At 48.3% G+C, this 25975-nt stretch overlaps 1 long non-coding RNA gene across 8 annotated transcripts in view; it reads right to left on the reverse strand.

The window, feature by feature from the left end:
• The window catches only part of LOC147582371 (uncharacterized), a 158421-nt gene that overhangs the window by 65818 nt on the left and 66628 nt on the right, over positions 1–25975 (reverse strand). The gene's annotated exons all lie outside the window — the stretch shown is intronic.

Genomic DNA, 25975 nt, shown 5'->3' on the forward strand with positions numbered 1-25975 from the left:
AGGAGACCAGACACAATGGGTGGGCTGGGGCTGCATTGGGTCAGTTCTGGTGTCTTATGCGGGTTTCTAGGGAGTCCCATTCTTGGCAGGGCCGGAGAGGAAAGGGCAAACGCCTGCAAAAAGTCTCAGGTCAAAGAGCCAGGCTCAAAGGAAGAGGCCGGGAGGGGTTCAGACACCAGGCCTGGGGTAGCAGACCAAAGGCTGAAGGTGGTTTCTAGAACCACGCTACGAGATTAGCCTGGGCCCTGTGGGAAAATGACCTTGATATCAAGCCATTCAAACCACTTAAGTGGGCTTTTGAGTTCCTTTGGGCCGAGAAAGGCCCAGCCCCGGAATCTGTAGACTTGGTGACCTGTAGGTTTGTGCAGATGGCCTTAGCCCAGAGGTCATTCTCACCCAGGCCTGTGCACCCAGGCTCATTTACGCAGCTGCACCAACGGTGCCTAGTGGAAAATCAGAGAAGGCATTAAAAAATAAATGTTGTTCTAGAAGGAGCCTGGAAGGATGTCAGGAAACTGATCGCAGTGATTGCCTCAAGGGAAGGAAATCAGCCTTCGGCAAGAGCTGGGGGGCTTTTTGTACTTGAAGTTTTTTTACAATATATGTATTTGCCAACAATGTGCACATATTAATTGTAAAAAAAAATTATGACAAAAGAATTCCATTGTTAATGATGACGGAAAAAAAAAAATCACGCAGACACTTTATAAGTTGAAAGACAGCCGGAGCCCAAACCACAGTCTAGTAAATGCATCTACTCTGTTTCAACACCCCTACCCAGGCACAGGGACAAGAATTGTGTCTTTGGCCCCAGCCAGAAAAGCAAGGGTAAGGGGTTGTGTACAGGCCAGGACTGGGGAGGTGGGAGGGAGCTAGGCTTTCCCCTCACCTTAGTAATAAAGATATTTGGATCTCTTGTAGAAATTAGGCATGTGCAATGAACACAAGGAAATGCAGCAAAATAATACTTATAAAAACAATGATGGCTCACACTCACATAGTACTTCCTATATGCCAGGAATTGTTCATAAATTTCATACATAATAGTTAATACAATCTGCCTAACAACCCTATGAGGTAGGTACTATCGTTGTCTTTATTCTACAAATAAAGAAATCGAGGCCCAGAGAGGTTAAGCAACTTACCCAAGGTCACACAGCTAGTACCCGTTGGAGCTAAAGTTAAACGAGGTGGTCTGGCTTCAGAGTCCACACCCATTTCTATATCTCTACAATATACATCCAAAGCACTCAGCTTCTCAATCCTTTTATTTGAAAAGCTCATATGAGAGTAGAGAAAACATAGATCCAAGTGGACAGGCTTGAAGTCGGAGGGGTCCTGCGGTCATATTCTCTCCACACAGAATGCCTTCAATTGTCACAAATGGAGACAAGGACAAAGCAGAGGCAAAAAGCGAGATTCCGTCAGGTCAAGCTTAGAAAAATGGTGAAGGGGCACGAGGGACCATCAGATGGAGGCACGGGACCTAAGGCCCCCAGCCGGAAGCATCCAGCTTTGCTAAGAGTGCTGCAGCTTCTGGAGGAGGAACAGACCCCTTTTGCAATCTTATCTGTAAAAAAGCAGGGTTCTGTGTTTATCTCAGCCTGGCCCCGCCCTCAGGATTAGCCCTGCACAACCGGAGGGGACCCTGGCTGAGTCGGCTCCCTGCTGTGTGTACTGAGCTCTTGCCTCTCCTCTGGATGGCCTTTCCTGCCCCTCCTCCTGCAGCCAGTCTCTGCGGAGCTGTTATCCCCTCGCGGTATCCCATCACTGCTCCGTTCCCGTGTCTTTTCGCACAGGAGTCCCGGCCACACCCCCAGGATGTGGGGCCCTTGGGGGCTTCCCCCTTTGTTACGGTGCTGGCCTGGCTGGCTGGCAAAACAGGTGGGAAAGGGTGTGCTCCTGAGAACAGGTAAAAGCCTATGGCCACCTGGGGGGTTAGATTGGCTTCTCCTTCCTCAGTGGCAGCTGCTTCCTGAAGGATCTGGTCATCACAATCCCAGCCCTCTGAGATGGGTCTGAGCCAGTCTGAACTGCACTCCGGGTTCCTGGGACAAGCTCCACGCAGACACCGGGCGGGGAGTGCCCCGCTCGGCCCGTCAGCCTTCCAGAGCACGGTTAGCATTGAAATGGCTGAGAGGCGGCAGAGGACGCTCACATTTGCTCTTACGTAGCTAACCTCACAAACACACACACACGGGACCTTGCACACTCACGCACCCAAACTCATATGCACACATAGCAAAAGGCACCAAGTGTCTCCAGGGGGAGGTAATTAAACGTTGACCTAAGTCCCTTTGAAGCATCAAGTCTTTGCTAAAGTCTCCATGGTGTCGTGATCAGTGCCTCAAAGGAGGACCCTGACTTTTCTGGAAAAAAAATAAATACGTGAGACACATCTAAGTCTTGCTACAGAAAATATATACTAAGGAACATGGAACAGTGGGCTGGGTGATGGAGAAGTTCTAAAAGGAAAGCAGTCTGTGTGTCTACCTTATTCCAGTCATTTCTACGTGATCACAAAAGGTGGGAAGCATTTGCGTTTGGAAATTGAGGAGAAATGAATCTGCACATGTGAATCTGAATCCAGCATCAAAACATAAGAAACAGACATCATAGACAAATAAAGGAAAACCTGGCAGGGGACAATGGGTCTGCATTCAGCTAAAATCCATTCACCTGGACTGTGGTTGGCTCTTCGCTGCCCCTGAAAGTTAATGACTTGGAAATCACAGGCACTTCAAAGAACACGACTGTCCACCCGATCATTACCGTGCTCCCAGGATAGCTCTCTAAAATAGTCTTCTCTGAGTTTACTCTTTTATATTTTTCTCTCTGAACCCATGGTAGATATCAGAATTACTCCTTCGCAGTTGAAATGCGCCGCTGTGTTCGGAACAAAGACTGATCTTGGGTTTTGATCTCTGTACCCACAGTGGGAGTAAGTCTGTGTAACTCCAGGCAAGTTCTTTTATGTCTTTGGGCTTCAGCAAATAAAGGGGCGAGTGCTATCACCAACAAAGCTGTACGAACAAAGATAGATCCAATGATGAAGGCTAAATTCATCTTCAAGAAACTCCCATCTCTGTTCCTAGGGCCCAGGGCCACCAATAATTCCTCGGATTGAATTGCTCCCCAAGGTTGTTATGTCCTAAAAGCCACACTTCCCTTATCAATAATAATGTAGTTTGTCAGTTTGGGTTGGCCAAAATCATGCTGTCAAGCAGAAGTCCTGGCCAGCCAGGGAAACCAGTGTCTCCATGAAAAATGGGATGTCATTCTAACCAAAAGTAACCGCGTTTAAGGTTTTAGTTAGGGATACTTGTATAGTTTATATTTGGAAATCGTGTTTATAACTTGTAGAAATTGTCCTTCAACCCAGTATGACTTTGATGAATCGTTTTGGGATTCAGGGGCCCTAAATGAGAATCACTGTCTCTGGTGATCTCTAAGTTTCCAGCATTCGTGATATTTAGCTTAAAAATCCTAGCTGCCAAGTGGAAAGAATATCAAGGACTCTCATCTACCACGGGTGAGAACATAATCTGGTATAACCTTTGTGGAGGTCAGTTTTGCAATACATTTAAAAAACCTTAAAATGGGTGTGGAAGAAATTCTAGTTCTGAGGATGATGGAGTAGCTCTTACTGGCTCAACCTTCCTGCAGATAACAATAACAAACTCTGAATAAAATATTTTAAAAATAACTATTTTTAAATATCGCAGAACAACCAGAAATAGGCAAAAATTGGAGAGACTTTGACCTTTGAGAGAAAGAACCACACTGGGCAAAATCTATCTTTAGACGGTTTTTTGCTGAGGGCTTTCCTCAGTCAGCCAGGCAGAAAGTTTATTGCTCGAGGTGTCAGAGGACAGAGTTCAAGGCTACCAGAGGGGCTGGAAATGGAGGGGGTAAATCCTGAAAGGAGCTAAAAGTTTAAAAAGCTGAGCAGAGATTTCAACTGTTGCCCATTTAATGAGAGACAGAGTTTGGAGTTTGAATCATGCCTCTTTTTCCAAGAGAGATTTCATAAACACCTTGGACATTCCATTGAAATCCTGGGGTGGGGCGCGATGGGAGGGAATCATATCTAGGAGCGGTGACTATGTCTTGGGATTAAAGATTGTCCCTCGGATTAAAGAAAAATCAAAAGAGATCCATCTTAAAGAGTGTAAACCCAAGCTTCTAAAACTTCAGGTGATATGCCATAATTAACTGCCTGCTGTAAGTCAACAGAATATAGAATCTCTAAACTATTGCCCACAGAGACCAGTATACAATAAAAGAATTCCTAGACATGCAAAGAAACAGAAAAATGTGACTGACCCATACTCAGGAAAAAAAAAAAATCATTCAATAGAAACAGACTCCCAGATAACTCAGATTTTGGAGTTAGCAGAGAAAAACTTTACAGTAGCTATTATAAATATGTTTGAGGATGTAAAGGAAAAGATTGCCAACATGACTGACCAGGTGGGAAGTCCAGCAGAGTAACAGAAACAAACAAACAAGAATCCAGTGGGAGTTCTAGAACTGCCAAGAATCAGCAATGAAAAATTTAGTGGCTAGGCTTAATATCAAGTTGGGGGCAAGAGAAGAAATGTGTCAGTGAACCAGAAGACAGGACAATGTAAAGTATCCAATCTTAAGAACACAGCGTGAGAGAGATTTTTTAAAAATGAAAGAGCTTCTGTGACATTTAGCACCGTATCAAAGATTCTAATATATGTGTAATTGGAATTTCAGAAGAGGAAAAGAGAGAGAGAGTGGGCAGAAAAAAATACTTGAGAGAATATGGCTGAAAATGTCCTGAATTTCCTCAGAGAATATTAATGTATAAACCCAAGAATCACAAAAAATATGCACAGGGAATATCACCATGTACACATACACGCCATGGAAAAGCACATCATAGTTAAACTACTGAAAAATAAAGAGAAAAACCTGGAGAAGCCAGAAAGGAAAATATCACGGATGTAAGAGACCAACGATAGGAAGCACGGCTGACTTTTTTCCGAAGCAACGAGAAATTACGAGAGAAGATAACGAAATGATAAATGCTGGAATTGACATCCAGTCAAATACATCTTTTGAAAAGGGAAGGTGACGTAGACATTGTCAGGGTGAGAGAACGCTTCCTCAGGAAATGTGAAAGGAAGTTATTCAGGGTGAAGAGAAATGACATCACATGGACACTTGTGCCCTTGACACGGAAAAGGGCTACCCAACGTGGCAAAGATGAGGGTAAAATAAAGACTACTTTGTACATTCGTATGTAATTTCTTTGAAAGGTAATTGCCCATTGTTGTTGCCTGTGGTTTCTATGATACCATACGGAGTTTATCTCTGACCCCGTGGATAGTAGAAATCGACAACAAAATCCCTAGAAAATCTTCATATACAAATTTAGCTACACATATGGAGGCTTATTGACTGTAAGCTTAAAAGTAAATCCCTGTAATTATACACCCTGTGGAAGAAAACATAGAAGGTTCTTGCAATCTTGGGGGCAGGCAAAGATCTCGTAGGATGCGTAAAGCTCTACTCATAACCTCTTTGAAATGATACAGTGGTGTTCATAAAATTCTTCTCTTTCAAGGAAAAAAATGACACAGAGACAAGCCAAAGACTGGGAGAGAACATTCACAACCTCTTTAGCTGGCACAGGACTTGTATCCAGAATATATAAAGGATCCCTATATAGCCATAATAAAAGATACACAATCCAATATTTAAAATAGGCAAAGGACAAGAATAGACACTTCACAAATGGCCAATAACACAGGCAAAGCTGCTCAGCATAATTACTAATTAGGGAAATTCAAATTAAAACCACAGTGACTGGGGCGCCCAAGTGGCTCAGTCAGTTAAGCGTCTGACTTCAGCTCAGGTCATGATCTCACAGTTCGTGGGTTCGAGCCTCGTCTCGGGCTCTGTGCTGACAGCTCAGAGCCTGGAGCTTGCTTTGGATTCTGTGTGTGTGTCTCTCTCTCTCTCTGCCCCTTCCCTGCTTGAGCTCTGTCTCTCTCTCAAAAATAAACATTGAAAAAAAAAACCCCAAAATTTTTTTTAAAAGACCACAGTGAGATGCCATTTCTCATGCACTAGAATGCTTAGAATTCTTATCAGGACTGACCACACCAAATGTTGGCAAAGACACAAAGCCATTGGAACCCTCATACTTGGCTGGTGGGAGCATACCATCTCCTCGAAAAACTATTTGACAGCTATGATAAATTAAATATCCACTTACAGTGCGACCTGGCCATATTTCTCCTATGTGGTTTTCCAAGAGCAAAAAACGTCCGTCCACAAAACAATGTGTGTTTGTTTATTCATAATACTCCAAAATTGGAAATGGCCCCAACGGCCATCCACAGGTGAATGTATAAACAGAGTGTCTTATAATGGCGCAATAGGGGTTACTTGTCACCCAATATGGGGACAGATACCAGTTACAGCAGACCTTAGCGCGGGGCCCCCAGTAAGGACAGGCTGAGAGTAAACCCAGACAGAGACACCGCGGTTCGGGAACACGGTGAGGTCAGAGACGGACACCTGGAGACCAGGACGGAGGACCTCTGTTTCCCCGTGAGGTTAGATCCTCCTCCATGCCACAGGGCACACTGATCCACTTCTAGCACTGGGGCTGCATCTTGGAAAAAGAAGAGGGGGGGAAAAGAAACCTAGGGCAGCATCGGAAAACTTAGAGCTCGATGAGTGTAAGTCTTAAAACAGTAGAAAGCGAGACATCTGCGGTGAGTAGAATGAAATATTCTGTTGCTACCAACAGGAAAGGGGCCTGTTAAGATGAGCTTAGCTATTAAAAAAAAAAAAAGGATGAAAGTTATAATTTTTTGCACTTCTGGCACGTAGCTGAGCTGTCTGTGTATTTCTAGAGGATCTGAAAACTGTGGCTGAGGCCTCCAGGACCCCAAATCTAGATTTCGGGGTTCCTTTGCACTCAGGTGTACCCCTGGTCATAAAACCCACTGCAGTAGGCTTCACTGAGCTGTGTTAGCTTAAGATAAACTGCTCTTTGAAATTCAAATGAACTCCGGTGCGGTTTCTCCTCTAGAGAAAGAATCTTTTCCACACTGACTCAGTACCAAGTCTGAGAAACCAAGTCACCTATTAAAGTTGATTGTTAAAATCTTGTCATTCTCATGAAATCTTACAAGCGTTTGAGTGCTCCCCTTCCACTTCTGGGTCCTAAATCCTAGACAAGCTCTGCGTCTTCTCTAGGAGGAAATGGTGGGGTGACCTTACCCTGCATCTTCCACACCCACCATCCCCAAGCATGAGCAGTGGATGAGAGGGGCACCTCCGTGGCCTCGGGGGACTGAGATTCTTTCATCACTAGAAAATTCTAGGGGTGCCTGGGTGGCTTGGCCGGTTAAGCACCTGACTCTTGATTTCGGGTCAGGTCATGATCCAGGGGTCGTGGGGTCGAGCCTCTCCGTCCTCACTGAGCGTGAAGCCTGTTTAAGATTCTCTCCCTCTCCTCCTGCCCCTCTCCCCAGCTCATACTCTCTCTCTTAAAAAAAAAGAAAAGAGAAGAACATTCTAGAGACAGGTTGGAACTTGAGTGACCAACCATCCTAGTTTGCTTGGGACTGTCCCCAGCTTTAACACCTAAAGTCCCACATCTCAGGATCTTTCCCAGTCCTGTGCAAATTATGCTTTGGTCAAGAGTTGTAGGTTCGAGGCGCCCCCTCTCTGCAGAGCGGCCCCCTCCTGTCCCGGAGCCTTTTCTTTGAAAGTCTTCCTGAGGCTGATGTCTTCATCTGTGCCCTATCTGCCTCAGCCTGTTCTGGCTCTGTGCTCTCTTTGTGATCAACCCCACGCCACCTCATGCCTCCTATGATCTTGGCTGTGACCTGTCTCACCTCTTGTCCAACAACACCCTTCTTGTTCCCAAGAGGACTCAGAGTTTAGGACTTTTTTTTTTTTTTTAACACCTGTGAGTTATCTGTAAATTTACATAGCTATCAATTCTGATAATTAAAGAAAGTCTTTTGTCCTTTATTTGTTATTATTTTTAATTTTTTTTTTTAACATTTATTTGTTTTTGAGAGACCAGAGAGAGACAGATTACAAATGGGGGAGGGGCACATAGCGAAGAAGACACAGAATCTGAAGGAGGCTCCAGGCTCTGAGCCATCAGCACAGAGCCCGACGCGGGGCTCCAACCCGCGAACCGTGAGATCATGACCTGAGCTGAAGTCAGACGCTTAACCGACTGAGCCACCCAGGCACCCCAAAGTGATACTACTTTAGCTACTACTTTACTATCCCAGAAGGAGGAAGATTTTCTTCCTCCCCTGGCAACACTCAACCAGTGAGAGACTGGTTGTAGGGGAGGAAACCTATTTTTTCCTCAACCATCTTGGGGATGCTCGGCTGGGCCTGAAAATTAAACTGACAGAGACAGACGAATAGGAAAAGAAGCATGCCGATTGACGTAACGAGAGTTTCACCTGACACAGGAGCCTTCGTCAGGAAATGAGAAACCAGGGAAACAGTCAGACCCGAGTGTTCTACGCAAAGATTGGTAAAGAGTTGAGAAGTGTGATCGATTAAGGAGTGGGAGGTAGGTGCTGTAGACTGGGGGACACGCCGTAAGGCCTGTTTGTAGGAATCTCCTTGCTATTTGTTTTTAGGGATCAGGATGCCCCTCTCCTCTGGGTACGGGGCGGGGTGCACCTCTCCCATCAGTGTTTCATGACCAGTTTCAGGGAAGAAGGGCAAGGCAAGGAGGAGGTCCAAGTGACCATCCAGCTGCCATTTTCTCAGACCCCTTCATCTTAAGCTACCCCGTATGTCCAGCAAGGTGCCATATTTCGAGGTAGTGGGTCATGAACTCCATCAGGGCTCTGGCAATAACAAGGCCAATAGAAGAGCCTGTTGTACAATAGATAGCCAGGGGCAGAAACTGGTGAAGCCAACATCATTCTCTTGCTCCAGAGCGCCCCAGGCATACCCCTTGGTGACAGAAGCGGGGTCCTTTATGCCAGGCCTGGGTTACCAATGCACTCGTCCATCTGTAGGATGGCACCGAAACGAATCCTCAAGTCCTCCCTTCATCCCACACAGCAGACAATCCCAGAGTCACAGGTCTGAGTCCAAAGCTCCAGTGAACTCTGTCACAAAGGGCCCAGAGGATGGCAGCCCGGGAGAGAAAACTCCGCTGGCTGAGCCATCGCCTGCCGGGAAATCAGGGCTCATCCTAGTTCCTCATTCAAGGCACACACCCTAACTCCCAAGGCAGTTCGAAGCTTGGGGTTGCCCAACTCAGGCAGGGGACGCGGGGCACGCCGGGTCCTCCCGCACACCCTCAAATCCCACGGGCCGATCCCTGGGAACTCTGAATGTTACCCTATATGGCAAAAGGGCACTTTGCAGACGTGATTAAATTAAAGATCTTGAGATGGAGAGCTCGCCCTGGATCATCTGGGTGCACCCCAAGTGTAATCATTAGGGTCCTTGTAAGAGTGAGGCAAGAAGGCCAAAGGAGAGAAGGCCAGGGACAATGGAGTCGGATGTCAGAGTGATTCACTTTAAGACGGAGAAAGGGGCCACAAGCCAAGAAATCCCGGTGACCTCTGGAAGCTGGAACAGTGCAGGCAGCTGAATCCCCCAGAGCCTCCAGGAGGAGCCCCCCGTTTGACATTAGCCCAGTGACACCGATTTCAGGCTTCTGGCCTCCACAGCTGTCAGGGGATACATTTGTGTTGTTTCTAGCTACCAAGGATGTTTCCGCAGCCGTAAGAAACTAGAACACTTTGCATGGGGAAAAAAGCAGGAAGGGAGAGAGGGACCAAGGGGCTGACTCATCACATCCCAGGAACCCAGACCTCTGCATCCTGCTGGGAAACACCCTCCTGGCCTCCCAACGCGAGCACCTCCCTAAAATCCACAGGAAGAAAACACCGGGTCCTCCAGGGTTCAGCAGAGCCCCGGGACAAGCCTGTGATCCTTCATTAGCTCCAAGAGGGCCACTCAGCCACCCTCGGCCTCCAGCAGGTAGGGCATTTTATGGCCTTCCAGAACCCCGAGCTGGCTTAATTGCCTCCGACGACGGCAGTGAGCCCGGATGGCTGAAGCGTGCACTGGTGAACCTCCACGGTGCCCATGAGTTCCAAACTCACTTATCCACTGTCTGAACACACACACACACTGGCCCTGTGCTCCAGGCATTTGATCACAGAGCATCAGGGACACTGGGCTGGGTCACAGGTATCTTTCAAAAGATGCACAAACCCAGGTGGAAACCAAATGTTTCCTGCTGGCTCATTTTGTTCCAGCCTCGGCCCAAATGTATTTACCTCAATTTCTCAGCACGGTGGGGTGTGGAGAGGGGGCGGGGGGATGCTCCAGTCGCTCACTGTGGGGGCAGGTAATTGGTGCAAAGCCCTATTTACTGAAATAGCTTTCTTCTGACACAGAAAAAAAAAAAAAAAGTCCCGAAATAAAGGGGCCCGTGATTGTTTGCTTCCTTTTGCTTTTTTGGTTACAACAGTAAAAACTGTCCTTCAAACAGAGTCCCAAAGGACATCAGAGCTTGACAATGACGAATGGGGAACAGATGTTTCTGGGCCATCAGAATGACAGCTTCCTCCTCGACACGTGGGCTCCGGGACCCAGGGACGGGGTCACCGTCTGGCCTTGGAGGCCAGACAGTCCGGACACTGGTGGCCAGGGCTTGAGATCTGAGGGTGTGCAGGAGGACCCGGGCACGCCCAGCGTCCCCTGCCTGAGTTGGGCAACACCAAGCTTTGAACTGCCTTGGGAGTTAGGGTGTGTGCCTTGAATGAGGAACTAGGATGAGCCCTGATTTCCCGGCAGTCGATGGTTCAGCCAGCAGAGTTTTCTCTCCCGCAGGCCTGTGAGGCAGGTCTCAGGACCTGTGAGCCAGCTCTGCAATTCTGTGCCACTGTGGCACGGCACTTTCCGGTCACTTCACTCCCCACCCTTACGTCCCTCTCCCTGGGACGCACCCCTTCCCCACCTCCCGGCCTGGCCTGGGATGTGGAGATAGGCACAGGGAGTGGGGATGGGGCTACTATTAGCCGCCTCCTGCTACTATGGGCCTCCTCCTCCCGGGCCTCCCCTGCCCCATTCAGCACCGGCCTCATCCCAAGCCACCCCCCACTTCTCTTCCGTACCCCGCACACGTGGGGTTCTGCTGCCCTGGCCTCGGAACATTCAGTCAGAGGCTCTGGGGGGCTGGAAGGTCCCAAGACAGAGCAGTGGACATGGTCAGGAGTACTCCCGGGGCGGCCGGTACAGGAGGCTTGGATGCGGGAACAGTGGCCCGGCGCACTCCCGGGGTGGCGGGCACGGGAGGCGTGGGGAGCCAGAGGAACCCTGGCAGGAACTCAGGAGCCACTCCCTTGCCTGGCAGCGAAGCAGCAGCCCGAGTGGAGCTGCCCCACACCTCACCTTCCCCTCCAGGCTCACAATACCCTGCGTGCGGCCAACGGACGCCGCACAGAGACCTACTGTAGGACAGGTTCTAGACGCGAGCCGTTAGGAGACAGGCCCTGGAGGACAACTCCCCGGGTTCAAATCCCGGCTCCGGGACTCACCCTCCGCGTGCTTCAGCGTTTCATAAACTCTGGGTGCCTCACTTTCCCCATCCTTAAGTGGTGAGAAGTTTAGAGCTTTTCCCTGTGAAGCTGTTTATGAGGATTAAGTGATACAGGGCCCGTCAAGGGCTCAGCGCGGGCCTGATACAGGCGAGTGCCAGGTGCAGGTGGAGAAGAGAGGAGAGCTGAGCACCTGACCTGACGGATGGAGCAGAATTAGAACCCGGGCGGCTGGACAGTCTGCCCATGAACGCACGGCCCCCCACACCCGTCAGCCTTCAGCACACACGCCTGGGTCTTGCAGTCCACACTGCCCCTGAGCACCAGCTGACTTCAGACGGGAAGGCTGCTGGGAACAGCGTCATGGCACCATGAGTGCTGTGCAGAGGGGCAGGGGGACGAGGGGGCGGCTGGAGCCCAGTTTGCTCTTGCGAAGCACTTCCTGAACTGCATATTCAGTTACCACAATATGAGTCAAGGTCCCTTTCAAGTGGCTTGCTGAGCTTCCCTCTGATCTGGCACAGCCTCCCCGGGATGGACAGGCAGCAGCCTTTCCTGATGAGCTGTCAGGCCCCGCCGGGACGCCCCTTTACTGGGCGCTGGCACCAGGCCCTACGCAGGCACTGATTTGCTTTCCCTACAACAACCCCGTAGGGCAAGGTCTGCTCTTGTCCCCATTTTACAAATGGGGACACTGAGGCTCAGAGAGGTTGGGTCTGAGGTTGGATCACACAGCTGGTGGGGGCCAGGGCTGGGATTTGAACTCACGCCTGTCTGGCCTTTACCTGCTCCATTCTTCTGCCGGGCTCACTGTAGCAAGAGGAGGCCGCGTTCACCTCCCCTGCCTGAGTCAAGGAGAGGCCTGGCAGCTTTCTTGGAGTTCTTTTGCAAGTCAAGGCTGGGGAGGCGAGATTGTGGAGAGGGAAGGATTAGAACCAATGTCTCCCATCCCAGGAGGAAACAGGGGACTCTCTAGGCAGCAAATACAAGAGCCCCACTGATGGGCCAGGGTCCCCCTGTGCACTGATTCCCAATAAGAAAGGGGTCACTCTGCCCACAAAGGATCTCATCTGAAAGACCGAGGTTCCCCGGATGAGGGAGACAGCTACAAAAGGCTTTCACTAAAGCCTGGCTTCAGGACCAGACACATGCCTGAGTGGAGGGGACGTGGGGAAGGGTCCTTCATCCTGGAATGGGGGCAGAGGGTAGGAGGGGTGGCAGCTTTGCCAGGAATGCACAACCCAAGACCTGTGTGGGTCCTGCCCCAGGGGGTCCTTTTGGGTCCCTGGACAAGAAGGAGGGATTCTCAGCGGCACTTAGGAAATGAGGGAGAAAAAAGGAAGCAGGTGCGTTTTGAAATAAACACAGCCTGTGGAATACCGACACTAGCCAAGAAGGTCTGAATTGTGCTGGTGGGGATTCAGGTCTTTGTTTTTGCTTTTGTCATTGTTGTTTTGATTCAGCTCAGGGGTTTTCTTCGTAATGACTACGAGGAAACTCCGAAGGCTATTAAAACAACAACAGAAAAAAAAAAAAAAACGGGACAATAACAACAGCTCCACAGATCTGACATTTTCAGCCAATTCACCCATCTGTTGAAATGGAAATGAGTCCGAACCCAAAGTCACATCTTTTTCCCCTCTGCTGCCCTCTCTGCACAACTAAGGATTGCACACATAAGTCCAACAAAGTTGGGAGACTTGAATGGCTTTCCCTTCCTATAGAGATAAAGAATGTTCATCAGTATATTGAAAGCCCTGAGAAGTCCTGCAGTCATAGAAATAGTTTGACTACCTAACCCAAGATCCCCAAACTTACTAGTCCAGAAAACTCTTTTTTTTTTTTTCTGGCAAAAGGCCTATGTTACCTCCCTGTGAAGCACATACTGAGACCTGCTGGCCTGGCCATCTGTGGGGTGGGAGCGACATTGATCCCAGGGCTTATTTAGCAGACATGAACTTCTGCTGCCTAACTGTAAGGGCCCTGGCACCTAGTCTTGCCCTGATAGTTTAGCCAGACCCAATGTTTAAAACCTTAGGGTGTTGATAGCACTTTTAGTGATGGCTTGGGTTGAAACTAATGGGGTCTCAAACTGTGGCCCTTGGGCCAAATCTGGCCCACTGCCTGTCTCTGTAAATAAAGTTTTATTGGAACATAGCCATTCTCATTCCTTTACATACTGCCTATGGCTGCTTTTCGTTATAGTGGTAGAGTGGAATCGTTGTGACAGAGGTCATAAAGGCCTGAAAAGCCTACAATATTTACCATCTGACCCTTCAGACAAAAAGTGTACAGAACGCTTGTTTAGAAAAGAATCAGAACTCCCCTGAAATACTAACTCTGTTGAAGCCTCAATATCAGGCAAATTTTATATTCTAAATCCCTGTAATTTGGGCCAACCCAGGTTCTGTGGTTAAGTTGTTGATGTAACTGGCCCACCCAAGGGTTCAAGTGTAAAGGGGTATGTGTGTGTGTGTGTGTGTGTGTGTGTGTGTGTGTGTGTGTATGAAAAGAACGCAAGTAGGAACAGAGTGGGAAGGGAGAGGTTTTATTGCTTAAGAATATTGAGTTTGGAGTCAGAGCATGGCTTAGATTCCAGCTCCATCACTGGGCAAGTTATGTCATCGCATAGGCCTGCTTGATTATGTGTAAGAAACATGGAGATGATGTCTTTGGCTGGACAGGGCTGTTGTGGACAGTGAATGAGATCGTATATGCAGAGCCCCTCTGTCACCTCACAGAGGGCTTGGCCTTTTTGGTTAAATGTACCCAGTGCGTATGAAATGCCCGACAAATATGATTCAGGGCCGTATTCCAGGGGCAGGCAATATCTGGGCGAGACAAAACCCCCTTGCGTTCCTGGTTGGATGTTAGGCGCTAATTTGGGTCACTTCCCAAGTATGACCTTCTGCCCCACTGGCAAATGCCAAGTGAGGGCACCGATGATCTCACACATAACTAGGGCACGTCCAACTCCTCCATGTACAAACCACGTAACCACCCGGGAAGCAGACGGCCCTGCAAGTGTAACCCACAGACTGAAGATGACCCATGGGCAAGTGGCAAGGTGTGCGTGGCTTCTAGGCTGGGATTCCGGACGCAACGCTGGGGATTCCAGGGGCAAACTTGAGCAGACCCGCTCTCTGTCAGCTGGCGAGGTCTGCCCAGAGAGACGCTAGTGTTTATCTGCCACAACCTTTAGGTTTTATTACACTCAGTTGCCTTGTATGTTTAATAGGGAAATTTGCCGAAGTAGTTACTAAGCCACGAGGAAAAAAAAAAAGGAAGGGAGTGGGGAGCCTCTCTCCGACCCTATAGTCAGCAAAGCTGCCTCATTAATCAGACCTGCACTAGGATCCAGCGCTGTTCATGTTTAGGGCATTAAAACTCAAAGCTAAAATTGTAGCAGGAGGTAATTTGAGTACATGCAGCCTGTCTCTCTGCAATAGATTTATGATGTTTACCCAACAATGGATGGGAACTTTCAGAGAAAGAAGGGTTTTGCCCTCCTCCTTTTCAAAATACATCGTCAGCCCACAGTGATCAAGTTCCCAATTTCTGTGTGAGTGTGTGAGACTTAAAAAAAAAAAAAAAAAAGCTGCAGGGGTGATAAGAGCAGATCTTGTATTTAATTTTCAGCGATCTGAGCACCGAGGAAGGATGATTGGAATGAGCTTTCCGGGAGACAAAGTGTTCTTGTGATGCTCTCACCCTGCACCCCTCTGCTCGAGATGATCTGCCAAGTATCACCCGCACGGGGCCCCCCGCTGCCGAATCCGGGACAGCTGGCCACTGTGCCTCCACAAGAGACTCGGAGAATTCCCGGCAAACGTCTCCAGGTTCCAGGCTGCGACTCTGCTGTCAGGTGCATTGCGGTTATAGTCCCTGGGGCTGAGTGCCAGTGAGTCCAGAAGAGCAAGACCTCCTATTTTCCAAGTTTCCCCACCTCCTTTCTGGGCTGAAACTCAGAAAGCAGGAGATGCCTCTCACAGAGAGGAGGGAGAGGCACGGCGGCTCCGAAGGGAATTCCTTTCTAGAAGGAGGTGACTCTACCATGCACAGGGAGCACAAGGAATGGTCAGCCTGCGTGTGGACAGGGAGGCAATGAAGTGCACCCAGGAGCACCCATCTCCCTGGCGGCTGGTGATGGGAGCCAGGCGGCCATGGGTGCCTCTTCCAAGTCTTGCCGGTCTTTGGTTGTACAGCTTTGCCTCAGACCTGCCGGATTGGTGATAGGTTGAGGACAGTCATACCCACCAGATAGGGCTGTTTCACAAATTAAATTGAAATTTTTAAAATATTTGGTTAAACCAACCCACTCTGAGTATCAGCTTCGCCACTTCCTAACTGGGTCGCTGGGCAAGTTGCATGCCCACTCTGAGACTTCATTTCTCTCTCTCTCTCTCTCTCTTTAAATGATTGCTACTGAATTTGGAGCTCCAGATGATTAGAAATACATTATATGCTTTTTTATTTTGAGAGAGGGAGAAAGCACAAGCAGGAGGGGGCAGAGAGAGAGAGAGAGAGAAACCCAAGCAGGTTCCACACCGGCAGTGCAGAGCCCGATGCGGGGCTCCAATTCACGAGCTGTGAGATCATGACTTGAGCCAAAGTCGGATGCTTAACCGACTGAGCCACCCAGGCGCCCTTTCATTTCTCTGTCTTAAAATGAGGATGAAGTTGCTACTTGCCCCATGGGGCCATGGATGAGTGTCTGGAAGTGCTTTTGAGAACAATATAGGCTCATAGATTTTCAATAAATATTATACTCCTGTCTCAATGTGATAGAAAGATGCGTTTCTCTTTGAATTCGGATGGGTGTGGTGGGAATCAGAGATTATATTTTATGCCAAAGTCACAAACGCTTTGCTACACGAGGGAGGCCTCTTTCCAAGGCGGGATGGGGGAGGAGGTTAGGAGAAGGAAATCGAAGGAATTTCAAATGTGACTAACAGTTGTAATGATGAGGTAACGGGGAAGATTTATTCGCCAACGGAAGGAATACTTTTTTTTTTTTTTTTTTAATTAAAAAAAAAATTTTTTTTTTCAACGTTTATTTATTTTTGGGACAGAGAGAGACAGAGTATGAACGGGGGAGGGGCAGAGAGAGAGGGAGACACAGAATCGGAAACAGGCTCCAGGCTCTGAGCCATCAGCCCAGAGCCTGACGCGGGGCTCGAACTCACGGACCGCGAGATCGTGACCTGGCTGAAGTCGGACGCTTAACCGACTGCGCCACCCAGGCGCCCCATGGAAGGAATACTTTTAAATCTACCCTTTTCCATAATGGGGCACACTCTTACATGCACTGCAGCTTACATACAAGTATTTATGTAATTTTGCAAAGAACGCTCAGTGTGGAAACACACACAAAGGAATGATATTCAGAGACACGACTCATGTTGCCTTTGCCTTAAAAGCACCCATTTCACCGTCTGGCTGGAAAAATACTGGCCTGGTCATTACCCAGGAACCCAGAGAGGAGGGGCCTTGTAGAAATTAGAACCAACCAGCCAACAAGAACAGTAACAATAAACACCACCACAACAAAATGACTCTTTTCAGCTTAGTGCATCTTAAAACAGCCCCCAACTTTCCAACTTCAACAGTTTGAAATGAATCAAGGGGAAGAAAAGATAGCATTAACCACGCACAACTGAGTTTCTCAAAAATATCTTGGGGCACCTGGGTAGCTAGCTCATCGGTCAAGTGTCTGACTTCGGCTCAGGTCATGATCTCACGGGTCTTGAGTTCGAGCCCCGCGTCGGGCTCTGTGCTGACAGCTCGGAGCCTGGAACCTGCTTCGGATTCTGTGTCGCCCTCTCACTCTGCCCCTCCCCTGCTCACTCTCCGTCTGCTCTTTCAAAAATAAATACATGTTAACATTTTTTTAAATAAAATATCTTATTAACACAGCTTTCCAAATAAATCCTCTAACTTACCAGTCTCAACAAACTTGCAGTGACTGATGCTCCCTGTCGTCTAGGAAGGACACAGATGGGGAAATGAATGACATTTCCATTCTTTAGTATACATCTGATGTCCCACCTTGTTTGCTTTGAGCCGTTTGCAGAGCTTTTGGGATGTGTGGAACCGTTTGCTAGTAAGGCCAGCTCAGGCCTTCCAGAACGAAGCCTCCCAACGAATTGCAGAGGAAGAAAACCTTCAGTTCTGTTTTTCTGCGGGGTTGACTCATATGTGTGTGTGTTCATAACATTTAAAGAAGTAATGTGCCTGGAGAACAGGCAGGGAGCTGCTTTACAAGAAAAGATAAGATGTGATTAGAGGATGAGGTTGATCAGATAAAGATACCACACACACAATTTGGATTTTAGCCGGTTCTTTAATTTACTCTGAGAGCAAAAGGAGGGGAGAAGGATGAGGACCGAGAGCGTTAGGAATTGGCTTCTCACGAGCTGCCTCTCTTAACACGCTTTGTGGGTTTTTTTCAATCCCATCTTTATTTTTTTTTTTTTTTTAATTTGTTTATTTTTTTTTTTTTAATTTTTTTTTTTTCAACGTTTATTTATTTTGGGGACAGAGAGAGACAGAGCATGAACGGGGGAGGGGCAGAGAGAGAGGGAGACACAGCATCGGAAACAGGCTCCAGGCTCTGAGCCATCAGCCCAGAGCCCGACGCGGGGCTCGAACTCACGGACCGTGAGATCGTGACCTGGCTGAAGTCGGACGCTTAACCGACTGCGCCACCCAGGCGCCCCTCAATCCCATCTTTAAAAAGATGCGGCCATTTGTTTCCTCTTCTGGGACTCCCTCTCCTCCCCTTCATCCTTCTTATAAGAAGGCGGGGAGAAACTTCCTTAGAAGTCCTATCTGTACCACCCTATCTTAGAAGACTTGAAACATTTATTCTCAATGTCCTCAGTTTTCCCTCCCAATGGGACCATTATTTGAAAGAAATTCCACCAGCATTCAACCAACAGGCACACATATCGTAGGTGCAAACAGTGAGGGGCAGGAGAGTCATTCCAAGACTGGGGTCTCCATCAAGTCTTATGAACCCAAAGGATGTACAGTCATCTGTTACGACATTGGTGGGACTCCATCACAATCTGAGCATGGAGAGGGTTTCCTTTTTCCCTCTAACTATTTCAAAGCATATTTTGGATCTTGTTGGGTTTTTGTTTAAAGTTTTTCATTTTAATTCCCGTATCATTAACATGCGGTGTTATATTAGTTTCAGGGGTACAACAGAGTGACTCAACATTTCCATGTAACACCATGTGCCCATCACAAGTGCACTCCTTAATCCCATCTCCCTACTTGCCTCCCCTCTGGTGACCCTCAGTTTGTTCTCTACAGTTAAGAGCCTGTTTCTTGGTTTCTCTCTGTCTATTTGCCCCTTTGCTCATTTGTTTTGTTTATTAAAATTTCCATATGAGTGAAATCATATACTATTTGTCTTTCTCTGACTGACTTATTTTGCTTAGCATAATACCCTCTAGCTCTATCTGTGTCATTGCAAATGGCAAGATTTCTTTCTTTTTTATAGCTGAATAATATTCCATTGTGTGTGTGTATACACACACACACACACACACACACGCACACTTTTTTTATCTGTATCCGTATCATTAATGAACACTTGGGCTGCTTCCATATCTTGGCTGTTGTAAATCATGCTGCAGTAAACATTGGGGTGCATGTATCCCTTTGAATCAGGTCTTGTATTTTGACAACAACTTCATGGGGCTTGAAGCCAAAAAGTCGTATCTTCATTTAATAGCTAAGGAAATCGCAGGGCAGAGGTTAAATGACACTTTCAGGTGGAAAACTTGTGCTAGAATCCGTGTCTTCCTCGTTCTGTTGGTTCCCTGTCATTGTTCCATTTATTACACAATATTCTTGGACAATCCACTGACAGGGACAGTGCTTGTAAACAAAACACTGCCTGCCTGGGGAGAGAAAAGTAGTACCTTGCATATTGCAAGTCTATTTCATGGCTCGCTCTGAGGTCAGGACCTCCGATGCCCTCTTGACTTCCATCCCAAGACCTCAGAGGTGACAACGGATGGAAATGGAGTGAGGAGATGAGCATTTAATCAGAGTCCACAGGGGAATGGAGGGCGGAAAGTTACTAATTATTTTTGAGAGACAGAGAGACACAGCATGAGCGGGAGAGGGCAGAGAGAGAGAGAGAGGGAGACCCAGAATATGAAGCAGGCTCCAGGCTCTGAGCTGTCAGCCCAGAGCCCGACGTGGGGCTTGAACTCGCAGACCACGAGATCATGACCTGAGCTGAAGTCGGTCGCTCAACCAACTGAGCCACCCAGGCGCCCCCTGGAAAGTTACTAATTAGAAACAACTTGGACTTTAATTGAATTGTTCTCATTTCAGAAACCTTCTACAGAATGATTCCCCTCCCTCCATTGTCTTTGTAAGTTTTGCTGTTTTTGAATTGGCATATTTCTACATTTTACAGTTTTCCTTTTCAGAAATTAGAATAAAGCAGTTCTTGGTCTCCTGAAGCAGATTTTGAGAAGCAGAAAAGTGAGGTTTTCAATCATGCACAAGACTGACAATTAGCTAATAAAAATCCTTTTTCCCCCCCTGTTTCCTCAAAAGTCAGTTCTCAGAAAAACAATCATTTATTCTACCTACCCTGTTTACCAGCAAGGTTAAAAGTTCAGGCAAAGAAAGACATCAAAATATTTACATTAAAGCAAATCGATGCTTCTATACCACGTCTGGCTCTGCAGATTCGGAATCAGGGCCTGTCACGCTTGTCCCAAGAAGAGGAAGCAGAGTTCTGGAAGGCTGGTCCTATGTTTCTCCAGCTCTCACTCGCATGCCCTCTCTCTCTCTCTCTCTCTCTCTAAGACTATTCTCCTTTTCTGAGACTGCTGTCTTGGCCCCACTGCCTTTTAGATCTTTTCTTCCTTTTCATATTTTATATTTATAGCTTAGGTCATTAGGACCCTACCCAAGTATTTTCACTGACGGTATGTTCCTACTATTTCCTGATATATTTGTTTTTTTTTTAATCCTCAATCTTTACAAATGAAAATAATAATGATCACAGCCACCATAATTGAATCTGTACACTATGCTTTCGTGCATTACTGCAAAAAGCCTCCTAGTTGACAGGGTGAAGTTGGAAACCAAAGCTCAGAGATCCCACAGCTTGCCAGGGACCAGGCAGACCAGAACTGGGGGCGCGTCTGCCTGAGTCTTGTAGTTAATGGGGTCTCCATTGTTCCAACCCTAAAGGAAAGGCCCCAGCACTGGCCATGCCTTCAGGGGCCATGACTGTCTTCGGAAGAGACGTGTCAAGGAAAGTGAGGCAGCCTTTACCTAACACGAGCAGTGCTGTTGCCGAGGGACTGCATGTGAGGGCTGGGGCGGGGGCCATGCGGACAGCAGACCGGGCACCAGCTGCTCTGGGGACCGGGTGGGTCACCCTCATCTGTTGTCAGCATATTGCAGCCCAGTAGATCCATGGTTGGCCTTGGCTGCCTGTGCAAGAAAAGGCATTGCTGTGGGTGCCAGCAGGAGACGTAGTGCTGGAAAAGGAACTCAGCTGTCCTCCAGCACGGACACCAGACACGACACTTGGAGGCCGATGCGCCCCTCGACTGGCCCTAGGTCAGCGAGGAGGGCAGGAGGATGGGGCCTCTGTTCAGGTGACCCTGTCCTGGGTACATCCTTCCTGAGGTGCCGCCTCCTCTTCGGGTGGTGCCATGTGGAGCTCTGCGGGGCTCTGAAGAGAGCCCCCCAATAAGGGGTGTGCTCAACACCCGTGCCGCGCACAAACACACCCACCCACAACCGGCACACATCCCAGATAACCCGCTTACCCACCCGCCTGCGCACAGCAGGGACACCCACGGTATACACAACACGCCCGCCCCCACGCCCCCTCCACCCACGCACAGACATCCACCACGCACACCGCGGCACGTACACAGGTGCTCGCGCGCTACCGACACCCACGGTCACCCCCACACACACACGCATGCACGCGCACACGCTCATGCTCACGCTCCCGTTGTTGACTGTGCTCGTGGTAAGGCAGCCATGCCAGAACCGTCGATGAACTGCCAAATAGCTTTTCCTTCTCAAGGAGAGGACAGGAGTGTGGGGGAGTTACTGTCAGTAAAGTTAACTTCTGGAGGAAAGAAAACAGCAGATGGACGGAAGGTAACCTAAAGACAGTGACCGATTACAGGGCTGTGTTCTACCGCCTCTAGAGGTTCCAAAGATGAAAATAATGGAGTAAGAATCGTTAAGGGCTGCAGGCGGGACCCTGTTTTGGATGCCACATTTCCCTCGTTTTTGCTTTTCTTCCTCAAACAGCAGCAGCAACCCCTTCTACTGATGTAACTCTTTTTATGGTTTCTTAGCCCAATACCCTTCTCCGTCCCCTTGACTCTCACACAACCTCACTGTTTGCTGAGGGGTGGGGGCCTGCCTGGGACCCCAGAGAGCCTCTGACTGATTCCCCCCAAATTCCCCAACTAGCTTCTCAGAAGAATAAAGACCAAATTCACTTTACCAACATTTCCTCACCACCTACGTAAGGCAGGCACACGTTGGGCTCTGGAGGTAGAAGGTGTTACCACAGAGCTCTGACCTCAAGAGGCCCAGAGAGCTGAGCTCTAGCAGTTGTGCTCACAGGTCTTCTGGGATCTGGTGAGAAGGCAGATTCTGACGCCAGGGGCCAGGGTGGGACCTCTGCCTTTTTTGACCTTCCAACCACACTTGGAGTAGTGGGCAGTTTTGCAGAACCAAAGTGTATCCACATCCTGCCCCCCCCCGCCCCCCGCCCTGCCAAAGACCCTCTGCTAAGAGGGCAGGAGGCAAGACCAACATGGCTGCCAGTGTTGAGGGAGGAAGGAAAAGTCTCAGGTGGCTGCCGCGTGGGCCTGAAGTTCTGCTCAGCGGAGGGGGTGCCCAGGACTCGGCAGGGACCCTTGGACTTTTGATTGCCTTCTGTTTTCAGTTATGTTCAGCTATCTTTCCTCTGTCACTTACTAGTCACACTCCTTTTTTTTTTTTTTTTAACATTTTATTTACTTATTTTGAGAGAGAGAGGGAGAGAGCACGAGCAGAGGAGGGGCAGAGAGAGGGAGAGGAAGAGAATCCCAAGCAGGCTCTGCACTGTCAGTGCAGAACCCGATGCGGGGCTTGAACTCACACACCCGACCGTGAGATCATGACCTGAGCCAAAATCAGGAGTCGGACGCTTAACCGACGGAGCCACCCAGGTGCCCCGAAACTCAGTTTTCTTAACTGAAACAAAAGGATAATAATGCCATCTCTGGGGCCTGTGATGAGGCCTGGTAATACAGCAGACCCTTGAACAACATGGGTTTGAACTGAGCAGACCCACTTATACCTGGATGTTTTACAGTGCAGCACTGTGATGTATTTTCCCTTCTTTGTAATTTGCTTAATATTGTTTTCTCAGGCTCACTGCCTAGTAAAAATAATACATATAACAAAGTATGTGTGAATCAACCGTTTGTTATTGGTAAGGGTTCCGGTGAATAGTAGGCCATTCGTAGTTGAGCTTTGGGGGGGATCAAAAGCCATAGGCAGATTTTCAACTGTGTGGGGCGTTGGTGCCCCCAACCCCCATGTGGTTCAAGAGCTAACTGTAACGTGTGAACCACCAAAAGTTGTGTCCCGAACAAATGAAAGCCTCAGGTGGTAGCTGGGATTGTTCTAGGTGCATGTTTATTCATCCAACTACTTAAGTGACCGTCCCTGAAAAGGCGGTACCTGTTGTAGACCTGGAAAAAGTGAGGCAGGGACCCCAGGTTAAGGAGAGCAGGTCCCACTCATCATGGGGACCCAGAGTGGCTTTTGAGGTCCTGCTACGTCATGTTAAAAGGGAGGCAGACCCCTGATTACAGAAGTGAGAGCATTATGCATAGGCAGACCTCCAGGAGGTAATCCACTTCTCATATTTGGACACCTGTGACTCAAGGCCAGACGTTCTCCAGGTTGACTCCCTTCTACTGGGGAAAAGCAAATGTGACTCGAAAGGATCTCAGTGTTAACAAAAAGACATGTAAATCTAGAAATTTGAGGTCAAGCCATTTGTCAGAAAGCCTCAGCAGAGATAAGCGTGTTGCCGCTCGCCCAGACTATGAAACCCTCACTGCTTTTGAAAACTGAGTCAAAGAACCCTGCGTGGGGATTCACATGAAGGAAGCTGGGCACAGCTGTTTCAACTACGGTGCCTTTCTGAGCCAGATGCCCACACGTGGAGCAGGGCAAGAAAGTGGATTGTTTTCACTAAGTTTTCGTCCACTGGATTCATTTCTCTTACTGGCACAGCTGATGAAAAGGGAGCATGGGGGCCAAGCAGCATGAGGAGGGAGCTCCCTAAAGCCCCCGTGTGACCACCTCAGCCAAAGGCATGTGCACGGAGCCACGTTCTTGCTGGGCTTGAGGTATGCGCACCTCTAACTCCAGAGCAACTTGCAGACATCTTCGAGATACTGAGGTGCAAGGGAGAGGGGCTGGAAGGCTGGGAACGAGCAAGTATCACCACCATTTTCCGAAGGAACGGGTTCTAAAAACTACAGAAGAGCAGACTCAACTCCAGTTTCCGGGCAAACTCAGAAGAGGCATCAGACAAAGTTCACAAGCATTTGGGAAGAAAGTGGTGGTCTTTAAGAGGCACCACGAGTTCTCTAAGAGAAAGTCATTCCATGCTAACCTCATTTCCTGTTTTGACGAGCTTCACCAGAACAGTCGATTAGGGGAATGCCCCAGAAAGTGCGTCTTGCTTTCAGTAAAGCATCTGAAAACCTCTCATCGTATCCTAGGTACATAAGATACCAAAGATGGGCCAGATGATGGAATGACCAGGAGAATTCACAGTGGCTGGGACAACCTTCCCAAAGAGGTCAGACCATGGCATTACCTCGGTCCTGCTACCTCTACTCCCATGCCCGCTGCTGGAGATGGCCGTCCTGGCTAGGCCACCCACTTGATCTCAACACAGACTCTTGGGTGTTTTCTCCCCACTGGCAAGTGAGGTTTGAAACGATTCTCGGCAGCTCTACACGTAGAGAGAGTTGAAGGCTCCAAGGTGACCGTGTCGGTCTATGGCTTTTTTTTTTTTTTTTTTTTTTTTTGCTCCAGTTCTGTCCTTTGGAGGGAAGCAGAGATATTTCCATGGAGACCCACAGGGGCCCTGTCCTCTGTTCTGTCCCACACTCCACTTTAAAACTAACTTGGGGGTGGGGGTGGGGAGACACTGAAGGTGTATTTATCACCTTTGCCAGTCACACAAACCTCTGAGGAAAAAATGGCCTCCAACCATCAACTCGCAGGAGTTAGAAAGCTAGGGTGAAATGAGACAGAACAAATGTGAAGCCTATGTTCTTTTGAAAAACACAATCCACTGTAAGACTGCAACATTCAGGTATGTTTGGTTCTAGCTATGCTGCTACGTGCTTGAGTGTGACCAGAGAGGACAAAATAATGCCCCAGAGTCTCCACTTTTACTATTTAATTCTTTCCGTAATATTGAGCTTTTGTTCAGGGTGTTAGACAGGCACTAAAAACCCTTTCCCTACTTAGGTTATGGCCTTGTTGTGAGGACAAAATAAGTCAGAGGTGGTAAAGTGCTTTGAAAAAGGGAAAGCTTCGAAATTCAAAATAGTATTATTATTTGTTGTAAGGTGCTTTCCCTCCAAAAAAAGAAAAAAAACTCTGACAGTCTCTGAGTGATAAGCAGAAAATGATTCAGCTTTGGCTTCTGTTTCTCCAGCTGTAACCCCAAACTGGCTGAGCTGGCTGAGTGGCCTCAGTGAGCCCATCTCAAAGCCTGAATTCCTACAGAACTCCAAACTCCTGCAAAACTCCAACCCTCCCCACCCCCCCCACCCCCCCCCCCCCACCCCTTGGCAATCTGCTTTTCCAAAAGTTCTTCCTGGAAGGCCTGCTTCCCACTGTCCTACATTCTGGTAATGAAACAATCATTCAGACAGCTCCCTTTCCAGAGCTGGGGCTTCAAAGATGCAAACTGAAGGGATAGCCAGAGTAAATGCCAGATGACTTGAGTCAGAGCCTTGGACCTTTGTAGGTATTGTAAATTCTTCTGGATCCTACCATGCACTGCTTTGAAAGCGTGTCGTTCTTGCTGCTGCCCAGGCCCGGGCTCAAGAGGTGGATGAAAAATATATTGCAGGCCCAAGACAGGAGAGCAGGCCCTAGTCAAATTAACAGACTGAGATAATTACCTTAAACTTCCCTTGCACTCAGTGTAATTTCACTTGGTGGTTATAGGCCTCAGAGTTCACCCAGACAGAGCTGTCTGGTAGAACTTTCTGTGATGATACCTGTGTTCTAGATCTGTGCTTTCCAATGCAACAAGCACAGCCCCATGTGGATATTTACATTTAAAT

Source organism: Puma concolor, chromosome A3 (assembly GCF_028749965.1).
Source record: "Puma concolor isolate L17-30 chromosome A3, mPumCon1.1.hap2, whole genome shotgun sequence".
NCBI classification, from domain to species: domain Eukaryota; kingdom Metazoa; phylum Chordata; class Mammalia; order Carnivora; family Felidae; genus Puma; species Puma concolor.